The sequence below is a fragment of the Crinia signifera genome, chromosome 4 (assembly GCF_055691185.1).
Source record: "Crinia signifera chromosome 4, ASM5569118v1, whole genome shotgun sequence".
Taxonomy (NCBI): domain Eukaryota; kingdom Metazoa; phylum Chordata; class Amphibia; order Anura; family Myobatrachidae; genus Crinia; species Crinia signifera.
Genome location: NC_139220.1, coordinates 53,957,725 through 53,985,552, shown reverse-complemented (window position 1 = coordinate 53,985,552; position 27,828 = coordinate 53,957,725). Strand labels below are relative to the sequence as shown.

Below are 27,828 nucleotides of genomic sequence, written 5' to 3'. Positions count from 1 at the left end.
ATCCTTCTGGAAAGTGCTTTGAGTGACATTCCTGTTTCCAGAGAAGTATTAATCCAGCAGACTGGAAGTGTTAAGTATAGACAATGAGATAGAAGCAGCACACAGGCCTCTGGCTGAGGTGAAGCTCAAGAGCTGTTTATGTTCTGCAGAAATGAGTCTGTTCTCAGTCTACAGTGATTTTCTGAACGTAGTAAAGAGTGAACTGCTCTAGAGCATGACGCTGTGTGACTACTCATTTCTCAGCTCCTTTTAAGTTCCTGACCTGGAGTGTTCATTTACATCCTGCGGCAGTGCCGGCTTTGACGAAAAGCAGAACTTTCAATCCTGTGAGCGCTCACCTACAAAGAGTTGCATGTCCCAATAGACAAAAACAGTTCAAGATCAAAAGTGAAAAATGAACTGTTGCTTTGTTTTTGTGTGTAAGCCTAATGCGGGTGTGGGGAAACAGATCTACAATGTCTACTGTAGGTAGAAAGTCAGGTAGGTCAACAACACATGCATTAGGTCAACAGGAACAAAAGGTCGGCAGGTGTCAAAGGTCAACAGATAAAATCGGCAGTGATTGAGGTTGACAGGTACAAAAGGTGGAAACTGTTAGTTCAAGATGGCAGTGGGCGAAACAAAAAATAGTTATCACATTTTTTTTTTTTTTAGGCCACATCTTCTATTTATTGTGTTGTGACCAGCATCAGAACAACCAAGTACCCTCATGGGCTCGCTTCAGGCAAGGTGGCTCATTACCCTACAGCTGAGCTCGCCACAGGTTACTATTTGCAATAGTTATCCACATGGATAGTAGATCAAGCAGATGTTTGCTAAACCATTTGTATATTGACCAATGTCATGTTGACCTTTAAATCTGTTGACCGTTTGTACCAGTCAACATAATGCATGTTTACCACATTTTGTCGACCTACTGACTGTCTAGATCTACCTAGACAGTGTAGATATTAGATCTTCCATCCGGATATCACTGGATGTTAGATCCTCTCGCTGTGCTGGATTGTATCTTTATAGTGTCGAAATGATGGAGAAGCATACTGAAGATCTTATATTTATGATTTTCTTTTTGTTTGAAGAATGTGATATGTGAATCTGTACTATACTTGTAAGCAGAGACCATTTTGAACTGTAGCACTTTTTATGGATTATGAGTCATCTTGAGCCATTGCCGTACTTACCTACTTTCCTGGACTTCTGAACTTCACACATCTCACCAACTTCCATAGTAATAGGGGTAGAGACGGGGATTGTTGGTGCAATTTATGGAAAACCATGTGATAATGGATCGCCCTCCTCCCCCCCCCCCCCATCACCACCACTGCTGTGCGTTGCCACAAACCTAAGAGCTACAATTTAATCTTGCTATTATACTTGTCAAATTTTGGGGCTACAAAACTCATTTTGTAATTTATAAGACATGGAAAAAAATAGTCCGAGGAAGAGAGGAGAAAGGGTAAGTAGTGTTATTAAGTCTGTCTGTGTACCTGTCTGTCCCGTCAGTCTGTTTCCCAACCTTGCCGGCAACCCGGCTTGTCATAAAACGGCGCCACAGGCTGTAATACAACAGCCGGGGAGGGGGGGGGGCGGGGTGAGGCAAAGATGCAGCGGAGGAGAGGGAGCTGGGCAGCGCTGAAGCCAGCTGAGTTCAGCGATCAAACAATGGCAATCCCGAGAATTTTCCGGGCTTGCCAGTCTGTGCATTAAGGCATAGCCCGTAGAATTCTCGGGATAAACAGTGAAGCAGTTAAATGTCTCAACCTCAAAAATCATGATGTATATACAGTTTTATTGCAATTGACAAAAGGCATAGGAGATGACAGATTACATCAGTTGGACCCAGGTGCTGGAATTTGGGGTGCATGGCTGCAGTCCCCTCAGTATATTACTATATGTATTGATACGAATATGTGTTCCACCAATGTGGAAGAATTAGTCTACCTCGTCGTCGGACCAAGGCCCTAATTGGCCACCACAACCAGGCCTGGATAGGTGTACTCTGTAATTGGCACTGCGGTTGGCTTGTGGCGCCATATTAATAAAGGATAATATTAATAATACCTTTGTGATGGGAAAAGATTATATTAATTTTATGCATTAAAATGAATTTGTGCTTTCATTTCCATGGGATTTACTGTGTAGTGTATGTTACAGTATTTAAAGCACTGTATATGCTGTAAGGTCTTATCTGTAAAACAATAAATTGTTAGCTGTCAGCTGCATTAGCCAGGGGATGAAAGCCGTCAAACTCGTTATTATAGAGCTTTTGGTCTCTACGGGCTGACTGCAGTACAGAATGTACAGGAAGTATTCGAAATATACATTGTGTGCTGAATGCAGATTGCTGCATCGCTGGTAAAATCTGGTTATTAATATTTGTATTCTGCACCAAGAACATTATACTGTAAATAGTATATAAGCAGCACCCTACTACTCTATTCAGTAGCTAACTTTTGTTGTGAAGTAAAGCCCCATACACACTGTGTGATTGTGTCAGTGGTCAATATAGTTAACACGTAAATAATATAGTTTAGTGATGTCACTGGGACCCGCTGAACATGCTAGTTGTTGGCTATATAGCCATACTTGCCTACCCTCCCGGAATGGCCGGGAGGGTCCCGCAAATCGGGTCCCCCTCCCGGTCCCCCGGGAAGGGGGGCAAGTCTCCCGCATTTCCCTACAGCCCCGGCTCCACTCTCCCCGCGGTCTAAAAACTATGACTTTCGCGGGTCCGCGGGGAGGGGCGGGGCTAAATGACGCAATTCACAGCATTTCGCAGCATTTTTAGCCCCTCCCCCACCCACGGACCCGCAAATTGAGGCTTCAGCCCGTCTTGGGGGCGGGGCTTGATGACATCACCCGTGCCCAGCCCCCAAAACGAAGCCTCTACCCGCCCCCTTTCACTCCTCTCCGGGCTTCTCCCGGAAAGGAGTATGCCAAAGTCGGAAAGTATGTATATAGCTAAATTGCTATAGCTTTTTCTGAGCGATATCCTTTCCCAATAACCTCTCTAGTGTGTAGTGTACGGAGCTCAAGGGGGACGTTTGATCTTTATCCAGGACCACGTTTTAAAACCAAGATCTGTAGTGGGTTACTTCTAATCTGCCATCACCTAGACAGTACGTAGTTAACTATGTAGTATGTAGTCAGATATTCACAGTTGTACATACACAGTTATCAGATTAATTCTTTGCACCTGGTATAGAGCTGATGGAAGTTTGCACCAAGGGCCTTATTCAGACTTGTAAGCTAAGTAAATGCCGCCTGCTGCTCCCCTACCCCTTCAAAAGCCTTCTCTGGTCCTAGGCAGGGACATCTGTGCTTTAACTAGGCAGTGTGGTCACCTACCCAGGGACTGGTGATCAGGGCTGCCAGTCATCGAGACTCCCTGCTGCTCCTATAATCCCTGGGGCAGTAAAGTTATGCTGCAAAGATGCAGCTCACTTTACAGCATACTTGCCTACTTTTGATTGTGTCTCTCTGGGAGAAGCCTGGAGAGATATCAGGGTAGCAGGGACGAGGCTGACATCACCAAGCCCATACCCTCCAACATTTTTAGGGCAGAAATCGGTACACATACGGAAAGGGGGCGTGGTCATGGATAAAGGGGGCGTGGTCACGCCCCCCTGAATGTATACTGGGCATTTTTTTTCAGATATATGTATTAAAATGCAGGAGAAGAGGGGGGGGGGGGGGGGGGCAAGCCATGTTGGATGGTATGCAGTGCACATGATGGAATGAATAGGATATAAGAGGATGAGTAGATTTCAAATATTATTGAATAAATTATAGTGCAGCCACCTTACTTGCTGCAGTGTAGTGAGTCAGTGTTGGCTTCATGTGCTTCTGAGGCTCCGACAAGTATGTTCCGATGTGATGACCCCCAGTCACGCGCTGGCCACCGCACCCCACGCTGAGCAGCTCAGTTTCAGGCAGCTTCGTGCCCAGAAGGTGCTCACTGCACATGCGTAGAGGGCTGAGACAGTCCTTTCCCCTGAGTGCACCGGGTCCGCGATGCCAGCTCGTGATATTATGACGCTGGAATGGGACCCGCAATGCACTATTGGGAACGGGTGCTGGGCCAGGGGAGAGCGGCGCACCAGTGTCACCCCAAGCAGTGGAGCCTGGAGCCAGGAGGAGGACGGAGTTGGGACATATTGGAGAGTGTACCAGTCGGTGACTGACAAGAGCCGGGGGAGCAGCCCAATAATCGGTACGTTTGGTACAATCTTTATTTGCCAGTACACACCGTTTAAAAACGGTACTGTACCGGTAAATTTGGTACAGTTGGAGGGTATGCAAGCCCCACCCCCATCACATGCAAACCTCACGATTTGCTGGTCTGCGGAGAGGAGGTGGGGCTAAACAATGATACATTTGCATAATTTTAGTCCTGCCCCCCCCCCCCCCCCCTCCCTCCCCCCAAAAAAGCCACATATTCCAGAATTTGTTTCTGTAGCTACAGGGTGACGACGACTCCGGGGAGCACGCAGGAGACTTGCCCACTTTCTGGGGGGAGGGGCAGGAAGGTGACCTGATTTTCAGGAGGATTTCAGCCATTCTAGGAGGGTAGGCAAGTATGCTTTACAGCACCAGAGGTCACAGCAGCAGAGAGCCCCGATGTTTGTCAGCCACACCACAGATCCCCAGTAATCCTCTTTTATTCCTTGTCATGATATCAGGAATTTTACTCTCAAAAGAAATATGAGCTGTGCTATCACTTAGATGCAGTACAGTATGTGTATCTTACTTTATAGCACAGATGGGCTGCCAGACACTTCATGGAGGTTCCAATAACATGTCTATAAAATCTATGTGAGGGAAATAACCTTGGCGCACATCAGTTACGCAGATAAAGGGTACTGTGTAAATCCTATACAAGCAACGCCTAGAAATGTAATTTAAGTGTATGATATAAAGATTATATGGACAGCTAATGAATGTAGGGGTTACAAGATTATTGAGTACGCAACAAAGGGCCTGATTCATGGTTGCATGCTATTGCTGCCTCAGCTGCAATTTCTTTAGCTGTGTGTATGAAAATATGCTAATTCATCAACTTTTATAGAGCTGTATGTCCTACGGATCCATTGTAGCTGTCTGCAAGTTGTTACACATATGCAGCATAGAGCGCCCCAGGCGAGTCGGGTGGGGGCACCCCGGTGCCGGGGAGTGGGGGCGGGGGGTACCTGTTGTGCCATCTGGGGAGCGGGCAGGGGGGTCCATGCCGGCTTCTGACAGGAGCCTGCAGTGGTGTCCTTGCCGCGTTGGTACCTGCGGCACTGTGTATAAAGCTGGCGGCGGCGGGGGGTCCCTGCAGTGAATAAGAAATAACTAGCACTATGCGGCGGGGCGGGAAGCGTTTCTGTTTTGAAAACACTGGCTGCACGCTGATTGGCAGAATCTCAGCCAATCAGCATGCACCCAGTGTTTTCAAACCCGGCAGCGCTTCCCGCGCCACCGCATAGCCCGGCGGATAGCGCTAGTTATTTCTTATTCACTGCAGGACCCCCCCGCCGCCGCCAGCTTTATACACAGCGCCGCAGGTACCCGAGCGGCAAGGACACCACTGCAGGCTCCTGTCAGACGCCAGCATGGACCCCCCTGCCCGCTCCCCAGACGGCACAACAGGTACCTCCTTTGCACGGGGTGCGAGGGGTGAACTGCCGGCCTCCAGTGGCCGGCGCCCTAGGCAAATGCCTAGACCTGCCTAGTGGTGGCGCCGGCCCTGAGCATAGGACACTCCCTGGGTGATATTATGGTCATGCAGTAACATGTGGTGATGTGTATACTTGATCACAGATGCTGCATTAGACTCATCCCAAAAAATGTCCTGCTCACGCCTGCGTTATTACCATGACTCTTTGTTACCTCCCACAAATGGTCACTTCCTGTCAATAATTGTAAATGAATTCTAAATGCCGACGAGATGTACAGGGAAGAGTGACTGAAGATAGTGACTGCTACAGGCTGCATTTGAAAAATCACAGGAGATGATTGGCTGGTACTTTATTTCTGTCTATTTTATCTCTCTTCAAGGTTTAGTACATCTGCCCTCCTTAATCACAATCAACCATTGCGTATGTGCATTGAGGATGGCATGGATACACAGAGCACCATTGATTGCTCATCTGCATAAATATCAGAATAGAATGCAGCTAGGAAGGAATCAGGAGCTAAGTATGGTAATTAGCACACAGTATTTATGATAGGGAACATCTTTAGCATTTTTCGGGAATTTTACCCCATTAAACGTCCATTCTTATCACCGTTTTTTTAAAAAACATCTTAGTTTGGGAGCAAAGATCCATACACACTGGTCAATTTTGCCCAGGGGAAAATCGCTGGGCTGAAAATCACTCAGTGCATACACACTAAGCAATTTTTGCCTGTTTTAGCAATTTTCCCAGGGATTGGCTGACTTTCCATAGCAGGACGCTATGGAAAGCCGTCCACCCCGTCGCTCATCTGCTGGTAATACCAGCAGATGAGTGGCGGGGGCCAGCGATGATCAGCGCATCAGCGCTCACCGCTTATTGCTGTCCCGTACCCAGAGTGTATGGGCCTTTACTGTAGCTATTATCAGCATGTCACCGTTCTCAAGGGGCGGATTGGTAAAGAGATCCGTCCCATGAACAATCTGTAAGCAGCCCGGGGGGGGGGGGGGATTTATGGGGGGGTGGGGTGCTTCGTAAAGATTGTTCCCGGTCCGGGGGGTGCTCGCGCTACCGCTACTGCCGGGGGGCGGGCGCTACTCACCGATGCCGAGTCCTGCCGCACAGGGTCTCCTTGTCCCGGTCAGCTCCAGGTCCCCACTGATGCAGGAGTCGGGTGACATCATCCTATACGGCCGCAGCATAGCCGCATAGCATAACGCCAGCACCGGCCCTGATAGCAGGGTCAGCGGCCTGGCCAGGTGGCAATCTGGAGTGGCCCACCAGGAAATGGCACGGTTTCCCGGTGGGCCAATCCGCCCCTGTCGTTCTCATACAGAACTACTGTATGAGGACTGTTTCTTTGCTGAAAATGTCACTACATTAGTAATCACCCAGAGATATCTGTAGGGACAATAATAATAAATAGAAGTAAAACCTAATAATCAATAATCAACACTTTTGTAATAATTAATAAATAGGTCCCTATATGTTGAATTGACATTGCTTTTTGCTTTATTGAAGTGTATTGCTGTGAGCTATACCTTGTATACAAGGTGTAATAACTTTGTGTGTAGAGGAAGAATTTGGAACTTTAATACAAGATGGAAAACTGATACCTGAGAAGGTATGGGTGAAGAATGCTGTAGGTAATTAAGTATAATACAGCAACATAGAAATCAGAAAGCTTTCCAATATCTTTGTTATCTCATGACCTTACTTCTTCCTCTTTTATGGCCTACTGTATGTTATAACACTACTTGGTATAATATAAAAGATGAGCCTTATTTTTTGATAGTGTTCACTGCCTGGTACAAGGACCAGAATCAGAATCAGCTTTATTGGCCAGCTATACTTGCGTATACTAGGAATCTGTTTTCGGTTTGCTGTGCAGCAGCCAGGTGGGTAACAAGTAAACAGCATACAGTATAACAATAAACAATATAAACAGATGGGGGAACATGTACAGTCATATAGAAAGTTATTCCGAGGGGACAACGTGTTAGAGTATGTGCAAAGGGTTATGGCGCGACTACACAGTGAGGTGTTCATGAGTTCACTTGTCAACAGGTGAACCGCTTGAAGAAAGAAACTTTTTAGTCTTCTGGTGGACCTGGTGGGAATGGCCCTGTAGCATCTGCATGATGACAGCAGGTTAAACAAGCCATGGCCAGAATGTAGTTGGTCCTTGACTGTCTCTGTTGCCCGCTTTTTTGCTCTGGACAGGTACAGGTCCTGGACAGAGGGAAGGTCTTCTCCGCAGTTCTGATTACCTTTTGGAGTCTGCATTTGTCTCTCTCGCTGGTGGGGCCGTACCAGACCAGTATTGAGGAGCACAGTACAGACTCCACAACTGCAGAGTAGAAGAGGAGCAGAAGATTCTGTGGGATGTTGAACTTCCTCAGTTGCCTAAGGAAGAATAGCCTCTGCTGCGCTTTTTCAACTATAGTATCAGTGTTGGAAAAGTGCAGCAGAAGCTATTCTTCCTTAGGCAACTGAGGACGTTCAACATCCCACAGAAGCTTCTGCTCCTCTACTACTCCATTACCATCAGTGATGGTGATGAGCACAGAACTTTATAGTACAAAAAAAAAAAGTTTATATAAATAATTAAAAAATGCCATTATACAGGGAACACTGTCTGGAAACGTAGCATTATTATTATTATTATTATTATTATTATTATTATTATTATTATTGCTTTTTGATAAGACACCAACCATGTTCACAGCACCATACAAAGGGCATACACTAGAACAGTACAGGGAGACATACCTTAACATAAAAGTGAAAAACATAAACTACAAATATAGTACAGGTAACAAAGAGCACCACAATGCAATACACACTACAGCTTAGATGTAAGTAGCAGGAGAGAGCTGTAAGTGAAATGTAAGGAGAAGAGGGCTTTGGCAACAACAGGAAAAAGGGCCCTGCTCTGAGGAGCTAACAATCTAGTGGCCAAATACTTATACACACACACACACACACAAACACACACACATAAATTGTTTTCTCTTAATTTTAGACCTAATCCTTATAAACATTTCTTCTGTGGCAGGGACAGCATACTACCGCATGAAGGTAATGTGGAGAATCCGGTCCAGGTTTTAGAGCAGCAGCAGCAGGCAAACTGATGTGATCAGGGTTGGGCTAATTAGCAGCACCTGTGCTTACCTGATATAACTGTTTACAGGGGATTGCTCCTGATGGTGGAGTACTTACCTAGATGATAGGCCTGGGGGTTAGGTTACATTAGGGACCACTGGAAACTGAGGAGTTTGTACTGTGCTTTGACATCTGTATGCTGCAATTCTGTAACCATCCTTGCCTATGCAGTTTACCTGGTATGCTGTTTACCTGCTACAAAATAAAGACCAAGGGTGGGATGCGCTAACAGGAAAATGCGGTAAAAACACTGTTATCGGGACCGCATATTTGGATTTTCTGAACTCCCTTCATCAACAAAGCAAAAGGAGATCCGGACACAACTCTGTGCATGCGCAGAGGGACTCCCGTGTCTCAGAAGTCCAGCACCGGAGCCGCATCGCATAGGAAGAGCTGTCCTTTGCGTTAATTTATCTGCACATTTAAAGTGACACTCGCAATCATTAAGATGATGACAGCGACTACCTAATATGCACATAAAGCATACTGCATCCTGCTGGGACTCCAGACCCATCTGTTAGCAGGTTACAGCTGAATGACATGTGGAGACATCAGCAAGGAGACGTACCATTGGCTGCTGCAATGAGCTGCAGGGGCAGTAATGTCATATTTTTCTGCAGTAGCAAAATATCTCACCTCTCTGCTCCCCTGGTAGTAGAGAGCCCTTGGTGGTGGGGGCCCCTAGGCTGCAGCTTATTTAGCTTTCTCCTAAATGCAGTAGACCAGTCTGAAAACAGGTATTTTTTTGGTGTCCCTATTTTTTCAAGAAAAGCATACAACTCTGCATCACGCACTTGTTTATGCTCAGTATAAAACACACAGCAAATAGGCTTGTACTCCACTTACACCAGCCCCATTATTAGCGTGTTAGGCAATCAAATACTTTATTTCCATTTACCCATCACAACAATACATACACCAGGGTTTCCTGAGATTGGTGTCTGGTTCCGAAGATCATAAAGAAAGTTACCCTCATGAGCAAGATATGGCTTTCATGTCCAACTGCTTACTTACAAATTGTTCTACTTATAATTAGAATGTTCTACAGAAGACTAATGATATTACTAATAAAGAATTGCATGATTCATATATACTGTGTTTAATATGAGCACAGGTTCTGTCTAGCAGTTTATTACTAAGATGGGAGTTCTATTAAAGATGGGATGTTGCCCATAGAAAGATAAAAAGGAGACACTGGGGAACAGTATTCACAATGTGATCACTTTTGAATTACATTTTTATCAAAGATAATTATATTGGAGCAACTACAATAGGTCCGGTGCTGGACTTCTGAGACCCGGGAGTCCCTCTGTGCCTGCGCAGAGTGATGTCCTGCAGGGTTCCATATTATCTCCCATGCTTTTTGCTGTTTACATGCTACCACTGGGTGAAATAATCAGACGTCATGGCCTGGTTTACCACTGCTATGCAGATGATACACAACTATACCTGTCCTTTGCTCCAGGTACTGAGAACCCAATACCAACCCTAAATGGCTGTCTAACTGAGCTCCAGGAGTGGATGAGTGCCAGTTGGCTGCGACTGAACCCTGATAAAACAGTGGTGCTTATTATAGGTCACAGGACAAGACTGCAGAAGAGCCAACCAACAGGACTTACGCTTGGGGGTGCAGAACTTCAAAATACAGAACATGTGCGGAATCTTGGGGTTGTCCTGGATAGTGGCCTGACACTTAAACATCAGGTATCAGCCACAATTAAATCCTCATTCTATTATCTAAGGAATAAAGCCAGAATCAAGCACTTAATTCCCTCAGAAGATCTGCCTAAAGTCATACATGCATTTGTATCATGGCGCCTTGACTACTGCAATGCCCTCTACCTTGGTCTCCCAGCAAAAGAATTGCACCGCTTGCAGATGGTACAAAATACAGCTGCCAGGCTATTAACCAATCAGCCCCGCTCCAGCCACATAACACCCATTCTGTACTCCCTTCACTGGCTGCCTATAAGATGGTGAATAATTTTCAAGATTGGCTTACTGACTTTTAAAGCTCTACATGACCAGGGCCCAAGGTACCTGCAGCAGCTTCTGATCCCTTATTGTCCCACTCGATTACTGTGATCGGTTGATGAAGGACTACTAACAGTACCCAGAATTTCCTTGAATTCATCTGGGGGTCGAGCTTTCAGCGCTGTGGCACCAACTCTATGGAATTCACTTCCCCACTCAGTTCGAGAAGCTTCCACTCTGGAAACATTCAAAAATAGACTCAAGACTTTCCTGTTCACCCAAGCATTTTACTAATGTCCCTTGTTAAGTTGTTTTGTATTTTGTGATGTAAAAGGCTAATGCAAGCACTCTGCGTCCTATTAGGAGAAAAGTGCTATATAAATAACATTATTATTATTATTATTATTATTATTATTATTATTATAATTCAGAAAAGCAAACTTTAATTAATATTGAGGAGTCCTTAAAGGATACAAACTGGAAGGCATTGTTCAGAGGTATGGATAATACTAAAAGGTGGCAAAGTTTTAAAAAAATACTGCTGGAGGGCACTAATATATTTATTCCTAGGGTAAATAAAAGAACAAATATCAGAAGGAAACCGATGTGGCTTAACAGTAAAGTCAAATGTGAAATGGCTTAAAAAAGGAGGGCATTCAAAGACAAGATGGGACACCCAAATCATTTGCTGCATATAAAGAATGTAATGAGAAATGTAAAATACAATCAAGATGGCTAAATTAGAGACTGAACGTAAAATAGCCGCAGATAGCAAATCTAATCCCAAAACATTCTAGTTATATAAACGGAAAAGGTTAAGGAAGGAAAATATTGGCCCACTAAAAATAAGCACGGAACCCTGGTAATAGAAGGAAAAGAGAAATATTCAATGTATTTTTTGCTTCAGTATTTACAAGGGAAGAATCTTCAAAAAATCTCCCACAGATTAAATGCTCGGCTCTTGATTGCTCCCAAACTGTATGTTTGAGTGAGGAAATAGTCAAAAATAGATTACAGAACCTAAATAGTAACAAATCTCCGGGCCCGGACAAAATACACCCTGGGATACTAAAATAATTGAATTCTGTCATAGCGCTACCATTATATCTGATATTCAATGAATCAATAAACTCAGGGACGGTACCAAGGGACTGGCGCAAAGCTAACGTAGAACCAATATGGAATAAAGGTAGCAAGACTAACCCTGAAAATTATAGACCGGTCAGCCTTACATCCATTGTGGGGAAAATATTAGAAGGAATAGCAAGAGATAGTATCCAAAATTTCTTAGAACAGGAGAATGTGATAAGTAAGGCTCAGCATAAGTTTGACAAAAAGAGATCATTTTAATTAGCTTCTATGAGGAAGTCAGTAGGGGGGGTGGATTTAGAGAAATATGTGGATGTAATACTGCTTGATTTCACTAAAGCTTTTGACACGGTGCCTCATTAAAGGGTATTAACCCCTTCCCGACATTTGACGTATATATACGTCATGGCCGGGATGTACTTCCCGACACATGACGTATATATACGTCATGACTTTAAACTGTCACCGCGTCTATAGACGCGGTGACAGTTTAAACATGTCTGCTGTCCCTGACAGCAGACATGTCCCAGCATGCCCAGGGGGGGCGGCGATGCCTCCCCCCCGTCGGCGATCGCTGCGATTGGCTGTTCAATATGAACAGCCAATCGCAGCGTTTTCCTGTGTTACCGGCGAATCAGACGCTCGGTAACACAGGGATCAATCACCGCCGGGTGTGAGGGGGTCACCGGTGATGACCACACCTCACCCCACCTGCCCCCAAGGCTGTGATTGGTCCGACGGACCAATCACAGCCATGGCGCGTGATTTAAACTAACGGTGACTGCGCTGCAGACGCCATTCCGGTCTGGAAATGCGTGCAGAGCGGTCACCGTGCCAATCTGTCGTGATATACTGACCTGATCCTTGCCTGATACTTACCTGATCACCGCTGGTAGCGTGCTGCCAGCAGCTGGATGCTTCCTGGATCTTGTGACTTCCTGTGTGCTGCTGCTGCAGTGTCATAGAGTGAGAGATAGTGAGAGATAGTGAGAGATAGTGAGAGATAGTGAGAGATAGTGACAGAGAGTGATAGAGAGTGCTATATTTTGTGTCTGCTGCACCCCCTTTTGTGCTGATCAGTATATCTGTGCTGATCAGCAACTTTTTGGGGGTGCAGGGTTTTTTTTTTTATATATATACCTGTCAGTTGCACCAAAGGTTGTGCTGCCTGTGCAACTGACTGCTGCCCCCCCTGCTGCCCCCCCCTTTTGTGCTGATCAGTATAAATTAACTGATCAGCAACTTTTTGGGGGTGCAGGGTTTTTTTTTTTATATATATATATATACCTGTCAGTTGCTGTCAGTTGCACTGTCAGTTGCACCAAAGGTTGTGCACCTGCTGCCCCTCACTGGTAATCAGTGTCGCATCACTGATCACCTTTTTTTTTTTTGAGGGTGCTGTGGGGTCTTTTTTTAATTTTTTTTTACACACACTGTGATTTTGTGGGTGTCCTGTGGCCACTGTGCGCTGATCAGTGACGTACATCACTGATCAGCATTTTCGGCACAGGGTTGATCTATTTTTTTTTTTGGATCAAATTCCTGTTGCCTTTGAGCGCTGTTCAGTGACGGACGTTACTGACCAACATCTGTGCACAATTTTTGGCGCAGGACCTTTTTTTTTTTTTTTTAACCCCTTCAGGGTTGTACCAAAAGCTGCCTTGAAGTTGCTGAGTGACGTACATCACAGATCAGCATTTTTGCCACAGGGTTGATCTAATTTTTTTTTTTTTTATTGGGATCAAATTCCTGTATAAAGTATTTTTTTTTCTGCACTACATACACACTACACACTACATACCCCCCGTGTTGAAATAAAGTTTGTACCCCCCCTACACTATACATGTGTTGAAACATTACACTTACAGAAACACAAAAATAAAAATGGCATCCCAAATGTCATCCCAAATGTCATCCCAGTCATCCAAAAGAATGTATTCAGCAGAGGAGGCATATGCCATGCTTGCCTCTGACTCTGACACAGCCAGTGATGCAAGCGGGAAATTTGAAGGATTCGTCTTAACCTCATCTTCCTCCTCTAGTGATGAGGGACCCCCTCAAAGACGCCCCCGTAGAGCAGCTGAGACCCCCCCCCAAATGATTGATCCCGTATGGACCCCACCACCAGACAATTTTGAGCCCCAGGTTCCTGAGTTTTTGGCCATCCCAGGAATCCAATTTGATTCAACAGGTCTCAGAGAAATTGACTTTTTCAAATTATTTTTCTCTGATGATTTTATAAATTTAATGGTGGACCAAAGTAATTTATATGCCCAGCAGTTTATTGCTCAAAACCCCACGTCATCATTTGCTAGGTGGACCCCTGTAGATGCAGTAGAGGTGATGACGTTTTGGGGTCTGGTGTTACATATGGGCATAGTAAAAAAGCCAGAAATTAGGCAATATTGGAGTACAGATGTTCTGTACAGCACCCCACTTTACCGTATGGCCATGACTCGGACTTGTTTTGAGACAATCCTTAAATTTTTACATTACACCGATAATGAACAGTGCCCACCCAGAGATGATCCCACCTTTGACCGGCTATTCAAAGTCAGGCCGGTCATTGATCATTTCAGTGCCAAATTTGCAGAGATGTACATCCCTGAAAAATTTATTTGTATCGACGAGTCCCTTATACATTTTAAAGGAAGGGTTAAATTCCGCCAGTACCTTCCCAGTAAGAGGGCAAGGTATGGCATAAAAATGTATAAACTGTGTGAAAGCACCTCAGGGTACACCCACAGGTTTAGGGTATATGAAGGGAAGGATTCAAGAATTGAACCGCCAGAATGCCCCCCCTCCCTCGTAGGTGTTAGTGGAAAAATTGTCTGGGATTTAGTGCACCCCTTCCTGGATAAAGGTTATCACCTCTATGTGGATAACTTTTACACTAGCATCCCCCTGTTTAAGGCCCTTGGTTCAAGAGGTACAGCAGCTTGCGGTACTGTGCGCAAGAACCAAAGAGGCCTCCCAAAAACGCACATTGCCCAAGTACTGAGAAGGGGTGAAAGCAGGGCACAATCCACCGAAAATATGTTGTTGGTCAAATATAAGGACAAGAGGGATGTCCTTATACTGACAACAATTCATGGAGACAGTACCACCTCCGTCCCTGTACGAGGTACCAGTACCCACACCTCAAAACCTAATTGTATCCTAGATTACAATAAGTACATGGGCGGAGTGGATCTTTCAGATCAGGTACTGAAGCCGTACAGTGCCCTGCGGAAAACAAAAATCTGGTACAAGAAGCTGGCCGTGTATATCATCCAGATGGCACTGTATAACGCTTACGTGCTATTCCGTTCTACCAGCCAGAGGGGGACATTTATGCACTTTCAAGAGGAAGTCATAAAGGGCCTAATATTTGGGAACCAGCAGGCAGAGGGCCCCAGTACTTCTAGTCCTGGCCCCCGTATTGTACCAGGGCAGCATTTTCCTAACGAAATCCCCTCCACTGCAAAAAAGGGCAGGACACAAAAAAGGTGCAAAGTTTGCTATAAAAAGGGAATAAGGAAGGATACTATTTTCCACTGTGAAACTTGCCCCGACAAACCCGGCCTATGTATAAAGGAGTGTTTTAAAATATACCGCACATCTATGGATTATTAGGTTCATCATTTCACCGTGCTTCGGGGGTCTTGCTAATGCCACATAGCACCCACCATTCATTCCACCAGAATCTGAGCTGCAAAATCCAAAAATCACTCCTTCCCTTCTGAGTCCTGCCATTTTTGGTCACATATGAGGCATTGCCGTACTCGGGAGAAATTGGGGCACAGATTTTGGGGTGCTTTGTCTCCTTCATTCCTTGTGAAAATGAAAAATTTTGAGCCCGAACTGCATTTTTGTGTAAAAAAAATGTAATTTTTCATTTTCACAGCCCAGTTGTACCACAATTGGTGAAACCCCTGGGGGTTAGAAATGTACACTATACCCCTAGATGAATTCCATGAGGGGTGTAGTTTGCAAAATGGGGTCACTTGTGGGGGGGTTCCACTGTATTGGTGCTTCGGGGGTCTTGCTAATGCGACATAGCACCCACCATTCATTCCACCAGAATCTGTGCTGCAAAATCCAAAAATCACTCCTTCCCTTCTGAGTCCTGCCATGCACCCAAATGGTATTTTTTGGTCACATATGAGGCATTGCCGTACTCGGGAGAAATTGGGGCACAGATTTTGGGGTGCTTTGTCTCCTTCATTCCTTGTGAAAATGAAAAATTTTGAGCCAGAACTGCATTTTTGTTAAAAAAATTTTAATTTTTTATTTTCACAGCTCAGTTGTACCACAATTGGTGAAACCCCTGGGGGTTAGAAATGTACACTATACCCCTAGATGAATTCCCTGAGGGGTGTAGTTTGCAAAATGGGGTCACTTGTGGGGGGGTTCCACTGTATTGGTGCTTCGGGGGTCTTGCTAATGCGACATAGCACCCACCATTCATTCCACCAGAATCTGTGCTGCAAAATCCAAAAATCACTCCTTCCCTTCTGAGTCCTGCCATGCACCCAAATGGTATTTTTTGGTCACATTTGAGGCATTGCCGTACTCGGGAGAAATTGGGGCACAGATTTTGGGGTGCTTTGTCTCCTTCATTCCTTGTGAAAATGAAAAATTTTGAGCCAGAACTGCATTTTTGTGTAAAAAATGTAATTTTTCATTTTCACAGCCCAGTTGTACCACAATTGGTGAAACCCCTGGGGGTTTGAAATGTACACTATACCCCTAGATGAATTCCCTGAGGGGTGTAGTTTGCAAAATGGGGTCACTTGTGGGGGGGTTCCACTGTATTGGTGCTTCGGGGGTCTTGCTAATGCGACATAGCACCCACCATTCATTCCACCAGAATCTGTGCTGCAAAATCCAAAAATCACTCCTTCCCTTCTGAGTCCTGCCATGCACCCAAATGGTATTTTTTGGTCACATATGAGGCATTGCCGTACTCGGGAGAAATTGGGACACAGATTTTGGGGTGCTTTGTCTCCTTCATTCCTTGTGAAAATGAAAAATTTTGAGCCAGAACTGCATTTTTGTGTAAAAAAATGTTATTTTTAATTTTCACAGCCCAGTTGTACCCCAATTGGTGAAACCCCTGGGGGTTTGAAATGTACACTATACCCCTAGATGAATTCCCTGAGGGGAGTAGTTTGCAAAATGGGGTCACTTGTGGGGGGGTTCCACTGTATTGGTGCTTCGGGGGTCTTGCTAATGCAACATAGCACCCACCATTCATTCCACCAGAATCTGTGCTGCAAAATCCAAAAATCACTCCTTCCCTTCTGAGTCCTGCCATGCACCCAAATGGTATTTTTTGGTTACATATGAGGCATTGCCGTACTCGGGAGAAATTGGGGCACAGATTTTGGGGTGCTTTGTCTCCTTCATTCCTTGTGAAAATTAAAAATTTTGAGCCAGAACTGCATTTTTGTGTAAAAAAATGTAATTTTTCATTTTCACAGCCCAGTTGTACCACAATTGGTGAAACCCCTGGGGGTTTGAAATGTACACTATACCCCTAGATGAATTCCCTGAGGGGTGTAGTTTGCAAAATGGGGTCACTTGTGGGGGGGTTCCTAACTTTTAGCATCTTATGGTGCCTAGAAACCTACATGGTGCCTAAAAAATAATCTCATAAAAAGGAGGCTCCAAAATCAAGTAGGTGCTCCTTCTATTATGAAGCCTGTGGTTTGGTCAACGTGCACCCTAGGGCCACATATAGGATATTTATGAAAACAAAAGAATTGGGGGAATAAATTTTTAGTCACATTTCTCTAGTAAAATCTACTGTGTTCCTTAGAAAAATGTATTAAAATTGAAAATCTGCAAAAAAAATGAAATTTTGAAATTTCACCTACACTTTGTTTTAATTCCTGTGAAACACCTAAAGGGTTAACAAACTTCCAAAATGCTGTTTTGAATACTGTGAGGGGTGCAGTTTTTGAAATGGCATCATTTATGGGGGTGTCTCACATACAAGTCCCTCAAAGTCACATCAGAACTGAACTGGTCCCTAAAAAAATCAGTGTTTGAAATTTTCTTGAAAATTTGAGAATTTGCTATTCATATTTTAAGCCTCCTAGTGTCCAAAAAAATTAAAAGGAGGTTGAAATAATGATGGCAACATAAAGTAGACATATGGTCTTTGTTAGTTATTAACTATTTTGAGTGGTATGATTATTTGTCTCACAAGCAGAAAATTTAACATTTTGCAAATTGCAAAATTTTCAATTTTTTTTACGACATTTTGGTATTTTTCACAAAAAAACACAGACTGTATCGACCAAAATTTACCACTAACTTGAAGTACAATGTGTCACGAGAAAACAATCTCAAAATCACTGGAATAAGTAAAAGCAAAAAAAAGTTATCCCCACTTAATTGATACATGTCAGATTTGAAAAAAGGGGCTCTGTCAGGAAGGCAAAAACAGGCTGCGGCGGTAAGGGGTTAATGAGACTAGGTAATTTGGGGTTCGGAGATAAAATTTGTAATTGGATTAAAAACTGGTTGCACAATAGGAGACAGAGATTGGTGGTAAATGGCATACATTCCAGCTGGGGTAAGGTCCAAAGTGGAGTAACACCATGTTCAATATTGGGACCCACCTTGTTTAATATATGCAATAATGATATAGGTTGTGACATAGGGATTAAGATTGCAATATTTGTGGACGACATGACATTGAGCAAGGGAATTTACTCTGGAAAGGATGTGGATACACTACAAAGCGACTTAATTACTTAATTAAACTGGAAAGGTGGGCAGAAAGGTGGAAAATGTGGTTTAATGTTGAGAAACGTAAACAAACTCATTATGGGAACAACAATTAACAAGCTACATATAGGCTAAATAGAGTTATTATAGGGAATTCTGCAGTGGAAAAGGACCTAGATGAAAAATTGGGTAATAGTGCACACTACTCAAGTGCAGCAGCAAAAGCAAACAGGACACTGGCATGCATTAAAAGGGGAATGGTTCAAGGGATGCTAATGTGATAGTGCCTCTTTACAATGACTTAGTGGGACCACTCTTGGAACACTGACTATTAATGAATTAATAAATGAATTGGAACAGGTACAGAGATGGGCGACTAAACTAGTAAACATCTCGAGTCACTAGAATACAAAGATAGGTTAACCAGGCTGAATATGTTTTCACTGGAGAAACAGAGGTTGAGAGGTGATATGATTAGCATGTTCAAATACAGGACTGGGAATCATATGGAACTGGGAGATGATTTGTTCACTAACAGGCCTATACTTGAGGAAATGAAATTCTGTACTGAATTAAGAAGAGGATTATTCACCATTAGAGCAGTAAAATTCTGGAACTCATTGCCGACGGGGGTGGTTACAGCAACTACTATAAATGAATTTAAAATCAAAGCTAGATAGAGTACATTTTGGCCACTAGGGGAATCCTATAGATATAACTTACTCAAGTCAGTAGTTACAAGTCAAATAGGTTGAACCTGATGGACTAACATATTTTTTCAACCTTAATTACTATGTTACTATGTAACTTCTTTATTTAGCACCTTCAATATATAGAATCTGATTGGTTACCCATAGCAATATTTAATCTTCAACAGACCTCCAATCTTCGTATAGAAACCCCTAGGACAGTGCAAAAAGTGGCTACTTCCCATTAAGTAGAAAAAGTAGTATCAGATCTCCAGGTATTTGGTGCAAAGATATTGGGAGATATGCAATCCTCCGCCACTATTTCTGATCGGTGAAATAGCGGCGGATGCCTATTCAAAGTTGTCATTACCGACAGCATTGAGGAGGCATCACGGCAGAACGAGACCAACTTTAAAATCTATCGGGCCCATTCTGCCGATAATGCCCATAAATTGTCGCCTTCCCAGCCGTATCTCGACAACCCACGGCTGTTTAGGTGGACACGCCACACGTAATCATCGTCCATCATCTGAGCACAGGTAGTGGTTATATGCAAAAGCTTATGTCAAATTTCCCCTTCTGCTTATGTGATGGAGAGTACAAGCGATGAGGCTCAGCAATTAACCGCATGGGGAGAGGGTGCAGCCGCACCTATTATAGCTGCGGCCTTGCCAAAGATACTATATAATCACTGTGCTGATATATATAAAATATATCATTTTGTGTAAAAATTATTTTAGTTACTTCTTTCAGGGAATAACATAATACAATACAAAAATCAAAAAACATGAAATAAACTTGCAATATTTATATAACGTTAACCCTCTGGGAGATGTGCAAAATATCCACTAATGCCAGCATCGCTCACATTTATTATATAAATTCGAATCAAATATTTTTGTAAAAATAAAAATTACATTTCATGTATAAGGTAAACATTACAGGTCGTTATGTTGAATAAAAATGTTTGCTTGCCAATTTTCACACCTATTTTGAGAAATTAATTTGGCATTTATTGGGATAAAAGACACAATAGTATACACAGTAAAAAAAAATACCGAAATAAGTCAGCAGTGAGCAAGTTGTTATATTACTTCAAATACAGTAAATTGGAAGTTCCAAAAAAGGTTTTAGTAAAACTTGAGCAGCACTTGTAGCAGTTTCTGTGTGATTGAGACACTGAGTCAGTAGCATGAACAAAACAGAAAGTACAATTAATTCAAATCCACAACTCAATTAAAGCAAAAACAATCATCCAGATGAAATAATGAAATCTTGAAAAAGTTCCACTGCTCATAGGAACAAAACACAATGACATCAGTTATTTCCATTGCCAGCGAGCTTGTCAGGTGCAGAATTGATTGCCACCAGTCACCATCCTGCAAGTGAATTACATGCAGTAAATTGTCACCAATCATCCTGATTATTTACTAAAAGCTGCAATTAACTAAAAAACAATGGTTCGGCGAATTAAAGCTGAGGGACACTATTCACCTGCCAAGATTCTGTGCTATGCCTTGGAATTCTGACATACAGTACAGTACAGTGCGGAGATGCAATCCAACCTAGAGTAGCAATACTATTTGCCGCATACTTTTACCTGGCAATCGTCTTAGATGCAGGATGTTGTTCCAGTGCCCGAGTGCTGCAATAGTCACAGGCATTGTTTATCTCCTGTGAATAAAAATCTCACCTGAGTTGACCATCGATGGTTCATAAATTATTTTATGAAATTATCGGATTGAAACCATTGATGGTGAGCACTTGCGCAATTCAAAACACAATACACCTCCTGCCATTTTTTCCATATTTTGTATATTTTCATACAGCAATTGTGACCACAGACGCAGCTACTGTACAAACTGCATCCTTCTCTGAATCAGGCCTTAGAACACTGCAGGTGTCTATTCAAACTGCACAGAACCACGGTAAAGGGGGGGTGCTCACGCTACCGCTACTGCCGGGGGGGGGGGGGGTGCTCGCGCTACCGCTACTGCCCGGGGGGGGATGTGTTGGGTGCTGCTTACATATTATTCCCGGGCCGGGGATTGCTGCTACTGCTGGGGGGTGGGGAGGGCGGACACTACTGCCGGGGCATGGGTGGGAGGGAGAGCGCTACTCACCGATGCTGAGTCCTGCCACAGGAGCTGTTCCGGCCAGCTCCAGGTCCCTGCTGATACAAGAGTTGGGTGACATCATCCTATGTGGCCGCAGCATACCCGCATAGGATGATGCCAGCACCGGCCCTGATAGCAGGGTCGGCGGCCCGGCCAGGTGGCAATCTGGACCGGCCCACCGGGAAATGGCCCGATTTCCTGGTGGGCCAATCCGCCTCTGAATATAGCGCAGCAGTTTCTCTTGCGCTTTACAACTGTAGACAGTGATAAAACAAACTTGGTAACAACAGACAGACTTGGAGGTAAGAGGGCCCTACTGCAAGCTTACAATCTATGGATGATTGGTTTGCCTAATTGAATTGTAAATTATAATTATATATATATTGGCTGCTGCTACTGACCCCTATCTTAATCACATAGAAATTGATATAATTCTGCTCACTGGTTTACTGACTTTAGCATGAACTGCAACTTTGGGCCTGAATCAGAGAATCTCAAATGCACAATCTTTCTCAAATGGGCAAATCCATGCTGCATTGCAGGTGGGGCAGATGTAACATGTGCAGAGAGAGTTAGATTTGGGTGAGTTATTTTGTTTCTGTGCAGGGTAAATACTGTCTGCTTTATTCTCAAGGTGCGCATACACTTATACACTTTGGGCACTTTTCACCCAATTCTGACGCATCGAGCTGAGAAATCGAGTGAAAAGTGCCCAAATTGTATGTGCATAACCTTTGATTGTGATCTGATGCGTGGTCCCGTGCGCATAGGATTGGATCGCAAATACTGCACTTGAGATTTATCCAACTGCACTTGCTGGGGGTGCTTGTGATACATGGTATGCTAACGGACCTCATTTTATGTATCGTATGAGGACCAGCCACCGATTGGGCAGTTGCCGAGGTACCGTATGAGAGGCTGAATGCGATACCGTGGATTAGTGTATGGCCACATTTACACTGCAATTTAGATTTCTGTTTGAACACACCTCTCCAAAATCTAACTCTCTCTGCACATGCTCCACCTGCCCCACAGTGCAGCACAATTTTGCCCATTTGAGAAAGATTTTGCTTTTGCGATCAACTCTGAGTCAGACCCTTTATTTAAAGTCGTATTGTAACAACTTGTTCACTGCTGGCTAAATTGAGTACTTTTTAATTAAGTGTACAGTATAATTGTGTTTTTAATGTTATATTGTTATGGCAAGTCTGTTATATGTTTATACTGTAATTTCATGTTGAAGCAAATAAAATCCTTTGTACACATCTATAAAATAGTGTATATTATGATATCAGTGCAGTGATATTTCAGTAGCAATTTTAATGTGGTTTCCAATATCGGTACTTGTGTATTATCACGGCACCCACTAAGCTATTTAGAAATAGAATAGCCCATTAATTATTTGCTTAGTGGGCTATTCTGCGTAGTAAAATCGCATTGCATCGCATGGGCCATTTTAAGGGCCATGCGATGCGATTTTCCCATGTCATTTATTCACTGCTATCGTAGCCCCGGGGGATCGCATCGCACCTCCCACAAAATCGCATGCGATCGCATGCGATTTTATAGGGTGTACGATGCCATTAGCTATACAATAATATCATTGGATGCCATTGTATGACATGGTATGACATACAATGAGGTTTTAGGCACCCCCCCCCCCACTATCCATGCCACCCCTAAGCGTGGCTAGCGCAGAGGAATGCGTCGTCCGACCTTTTCACGCTTCGGGCTCGATGGCTCGCCACACTATGTAAAGTCAACTCCACGCCGACGTGTACGGTAGGGGTATGAAAAGGAGTATTTTTCGAATGAATGCTTGGGTCGACCTTCCAACCCTGTCGATCCTTAGCCACGTCGACCAATTTTATGTGTCGACCTAAGCCCTGTCGAAGTTCAGTGGTCAACCCAATACATGTCGACCTAAATTGAGTCGACCCATTGATCCATACCATTCCTCACATACTTGGCCATGCTTTACATGTTACTTCTACTTGTATGAAAAGTCCTATACTCCATACCCTATTACCTAATAGAGCTGTATGAACATGTGACTTCTCAATCAAATGACACAAGAATTATCTCCATTAAGTATTAAAATGTTATGCTATAGTGATAGGAATATTTGCTGATTAGTTATAAGAATGTCATTATACACCAGTAGCAAAAGGAATAAAAATCACAGCATTGTACAAACATATGCAGATATAGCGGCCAATTTACTAAACTTCTAAAACTGTGAAGTGGGGATGTTGCCTATACCAATCAGATTCCAGCTGTCATTTCTCTTTTGCATCCTAGAAAATGATAGACATTATGTGATTGGTCACTATGGGCAACATCTCGTTAATAAATGTATTAAGCTAAAGTTGATTTCTCATACTATCTCTACCAAAATGTATGATTTTATTCTAACGCTCTATGTTTCGAAGATGGGATCACCGACCGCTTATAAGTCAAAGCCCAGTTGCACTTGTTTAGGCACATTGGTTAGAAATGTGTCTTAATAATAGTTTTTCTGTAAATACTCAACATTTTCAATTTTTTTACTTTTTAGTAATTGTTATTTTTATCTTGTAATATATTTGACATCTTAGTTGATTTATTGAACATCAATGTACGATACGATTTCTATATAAAAAGAAAATGTATTTAATTAAAATAAACACATAAAGAGAGGCAATGCCATATGAATAAATACTTTCCACCATAATCAAAAGGAACCAAATGCAGTTTTATCAGTAAAGATTGTTAAAGTCACCCAATAAAATGATACTTACAATTTGCAGTAATGGCTGATGTCTCTTGAAGTTCTGTTCACTTTTCCATAGACCAGCAGCAGAAAAGTAAATATTCATCCCAAGCAGGAACAGCACACTGCACTCAGGATGGCTATTCTAGGCTGTCTTCACTGTGCTTCCATTAATCACAACAATTACACTCACCATTTGGCCATAAAAGGTAAGGTATGAATCTCACGGTGGCCTCTCAAATACAACCCCATAAATTAATGTTAAGCAGCTAAACTGCCACGAAGACTAAAAAGATAGCGTTTAAATATTTAAGTACACAAACTATCTGGTCTCGGACCCAGTCCTTACACAATAAGACAATAAAAGTTATCTTATTCCATTACTAAACACATTTTACATGCTTTCAGATCAGAAATTTATCAAGCAAATATGTTACTTAGGATAGTTCCATTTTCCCTTATTTCAGGATGAGCACAAGTCCACAACTCCTTGTATCCTGTACATCTGCTCTAAATCTTTTCCTCTTCGGTAAACCCTATTAGAACTAAACTGCCATGATATTAGTGTCCTACGACAATCCGGGATAGTTTAAGTGTTAAAATAAATAGTATATTAAAAGTTGATACTTAACATCTGTCATTGCTTCTCTTGATGTTAAGAGTCTTGCGGCTTATGTATCTTTTAGGACAGGCTGTAAGGAAATAAAGTGTAGATGAGGCATAAGAAAACCCACGAATGTAGAGAACGAAAAGGCAAGAATGAAACTTGAAGGAGGCACTAACGCATTCTGTTATCATCACAGGTGTTGACATGAGCTGTAAGGTCTCCAAGATATACTCTCTAGCCAGCCGTGTTGATTTCATTGGTAATTGAGATGCTACTGATGTTAACACTTAGAAGTAGAACAGTTTAGATCACATCGCAACAGCTTTCTAGCTTTCTACTGGCATACAGTCCTCTTCCAAGATTTATTTGGTTGTTGCAAAATATACACTGTGATTTTAGCTGTATTTTATTTCTTTGCCTACATACTGTTTAGGTTAGACAACAGTTACAGTATGTCCAGTTACAAAGACGTATAATACTTTGTACTACTGTATTTACAGTAGTTTCTCTAAGTTTTTATCGAAGGCAAAAAAGTTTAAATGTTGGTAAAACAGAATGTTTGCCTATTTCTGTTGCTGGCGTTCACCAACGCAAAGCACTGGGTAGCCTATTTACTGTGTCTCTGATCAATAATGATGCTGTTAGCCTGGGTGCCCAAAGTATGAGAATGCTTTATTATTAAAATAAGGCATCTTGGCCTGTACGTCTTTTTGGGCCAAGTTGATAAAACTCTATTGCTTCCATAATGTATTAGATCTCTTATTATAGATACATTTTTGTGGCTCCGTCCATATTAAACTAAAATAAAATCTCAACATAGTACAGGTTGGGTATCCCTTATACGAAATGTTCGGGACATCACCGGCACGACCGCGCACTCGGGCAATGCAACCCTGGGACCGGAGATGCCACTGAAGAGGATCCCAGAGGCCACCATGAACATCTGAGGATGAGGTAAGTATGAAAAAACTAAATATTCTGAAAACCTACGGTTTTCGGAATACTGTGTTTCGGTTTTGGAATACACGGATAAGGAAGACCCGACCTGTAAGTCCCAGTAGGTGTCTGCCTAATTTTGAGAACCGCTGCACAAATTTTGATGCTCTTTTAACAATTTTATAGAGCATTTGTTGAGTAAGTTTTCAGTGCTTGAAACTTTAATCTATGACAAAAGAGAGCCGAATATTGATGATTTTAGTGAAACAAGTAAAAAAAAAAAAAACAACAACAAAAAAACAGCCATCTGAGCACTTTATATGAAAAACAATTATTTTTCTCAAAGTAAACTTGGTTGAAAACAAAAACCACCTATGGGCGTAAATTCAAAATTTCTCCTGTGTGAAGCCGGGTCGGGTCGCTAGTATTTCACAAAACAAACTTTGGACTGCTGTTAGGGCTATTTTTCATTAGCAGCAGCAGGAGGAGCGCCAGGAGTCAGGACTGCAGGCAAGTAGATCTGCAGGTTCCGTCAGGCAGCAGCGGTTCACAGATAGCCCCGCAGACCCCCAGCGCCCACATAAACTCGGCGCCTCCCTGCCACAATGGGGTCTGCGAGACTAATGTGTATTGAACTGTGGCGCTCTTTATTTGTACTGTATTTTTGGTATTTATTCAATGTTATGCCAAGCTTTGTCTCCCTGTATTGTTCCTTTGTACGGCGCTGCGAAACACTTGTGGCGCCTTATAAATACAATTATAATAATAATAATAATAATATTGTGACACCACTAGGCTGGCCTCATGCAAGTGCACTGTGAGCCATTACCATGCAGTCATTCGGTAATCACCCGGCATCTGAATCAGGCCCTACAGTATGTTCTTCTTTTGATATCAGGACTGGTATTGTAGAGTGTGTGAATGCATTATCTAGTTGAATAAAAATACTTCTTTCTGAGAACCTTTTAAGCATCCTAATACCACTTTCACACCAGCCCAATATGCTGGGATTTCAACCCTGCAAGGGAGCAGGGTTGTTCCCGGGTTCAACCCGGGGTCCTGGCTGGTGTGAAAGGGGTAGGGGTACTCACCCGGGTTGCCGGTCTTCAGTGTGGGAGGTCAGGCCGAGGGTCCACACAGACGGCGGGTGCAGATGACAGGACAGGCGCCTCTCTCCGGCGCCGTCACTACAGCCGGAGAGCTGCATCATCTGTGCCTGCCACCTGTGTGGATCCCCGAACTGCACCGAGGACCAGCAACCAGGGGTGAGTACTGTCCACCACCTCTGCCACCATCCCACCTCCTGCTCACCTCCTGAGTCCTGCCCACCTCCTCCCTGCCTCTTTCCCACACCAAAAAATGCAGGTACTTTTCTGGTGTGAAAGCGGCAACCAGGGAATGCCCCGGCATGATCCATGGGCCGTATTCCCAAGTGGGTCCCTGCATTTTCTGGTGTGAAAGGGGTATAAGTAAACACAGTGCTGGAAGTATTAATTGCCACCTCCAAGAATTGCCTTTTTCATTATACCCTATACTAACAATCAGCAAAGCCAGGTTGGACCATTTTTATTACCACCACTGACTGATTTATATTTACTGTATATGAGGCTTGTACTTGTATAATGTTACTCTTTTGATAACAAAACGAGATACCTTCACACCTCTACAGTACATTCAATATAAATGTCAGTTTTCAGCATTTAAAATAGAGCTCAAGGTGGTACTTTGCGGATGCTTTTTAATAAGAAATTAGCTTTACTTTGTAAAAGTGACGGTATGTATGAAGCGAGCAGTGAGCTGTGAAATGAGAATCGTTCAGACCTACCTCTAATGCTGTAAAAGATGAAGCACGCTGTTATTTCACAGTAATTGAAATACAAAAAATAATAACAAACTGCATGAAAAATATGAGATTTTTTGCATTAAGAATATGCCTGATCTGTTTTTAAAAACAACTGAGTCACTAAGTTTTAATAAAAAGTGGCCAGAATTTACATATTTGATGTACATTTTAAAAACACCAAGATCACAGACACCATGGAGTTTCTTTACTAAGTTGGAAGTTCAATTGAAGATGGAATATTGCTATAGGCAACCAATAAGATTCTATCTATTATCTTGT

At 43.0% G+C, this 27,828-nt stretch overlaps 2 protein-coding genes across 2 annotated transcripts in view; one reads left to right on the top strand and one right to left on the bottom strand.

Moving 5' to 3' along the window:
* The window catches only part of KCNMB1 (potassium calcium-activated channel subfamily M regulatory beta subunit 1), a 56,321-nt gene extending 31,431 nt beyond the window's left edge, over window positions 1-24,890 (bottom strand). The window contains exon 1 of the mRNA XM_083181769.1: window positions 24,192-24,890. The gene's annotated coding sequence lies outside the window, so the exon portion shown is untranslated. The remainder of the gene's footprint in view (window positions 1-24,191) is intronic.
* Window positions 1-27,828, top strand: part of KCNIP1 (potassium voltage-gated channel interacting protein 1) — a 685,047-nt gene that overhangs the window by 101,652 nt on the left and 555,567 nt on the right. The window lies entirely within an intron of this gene.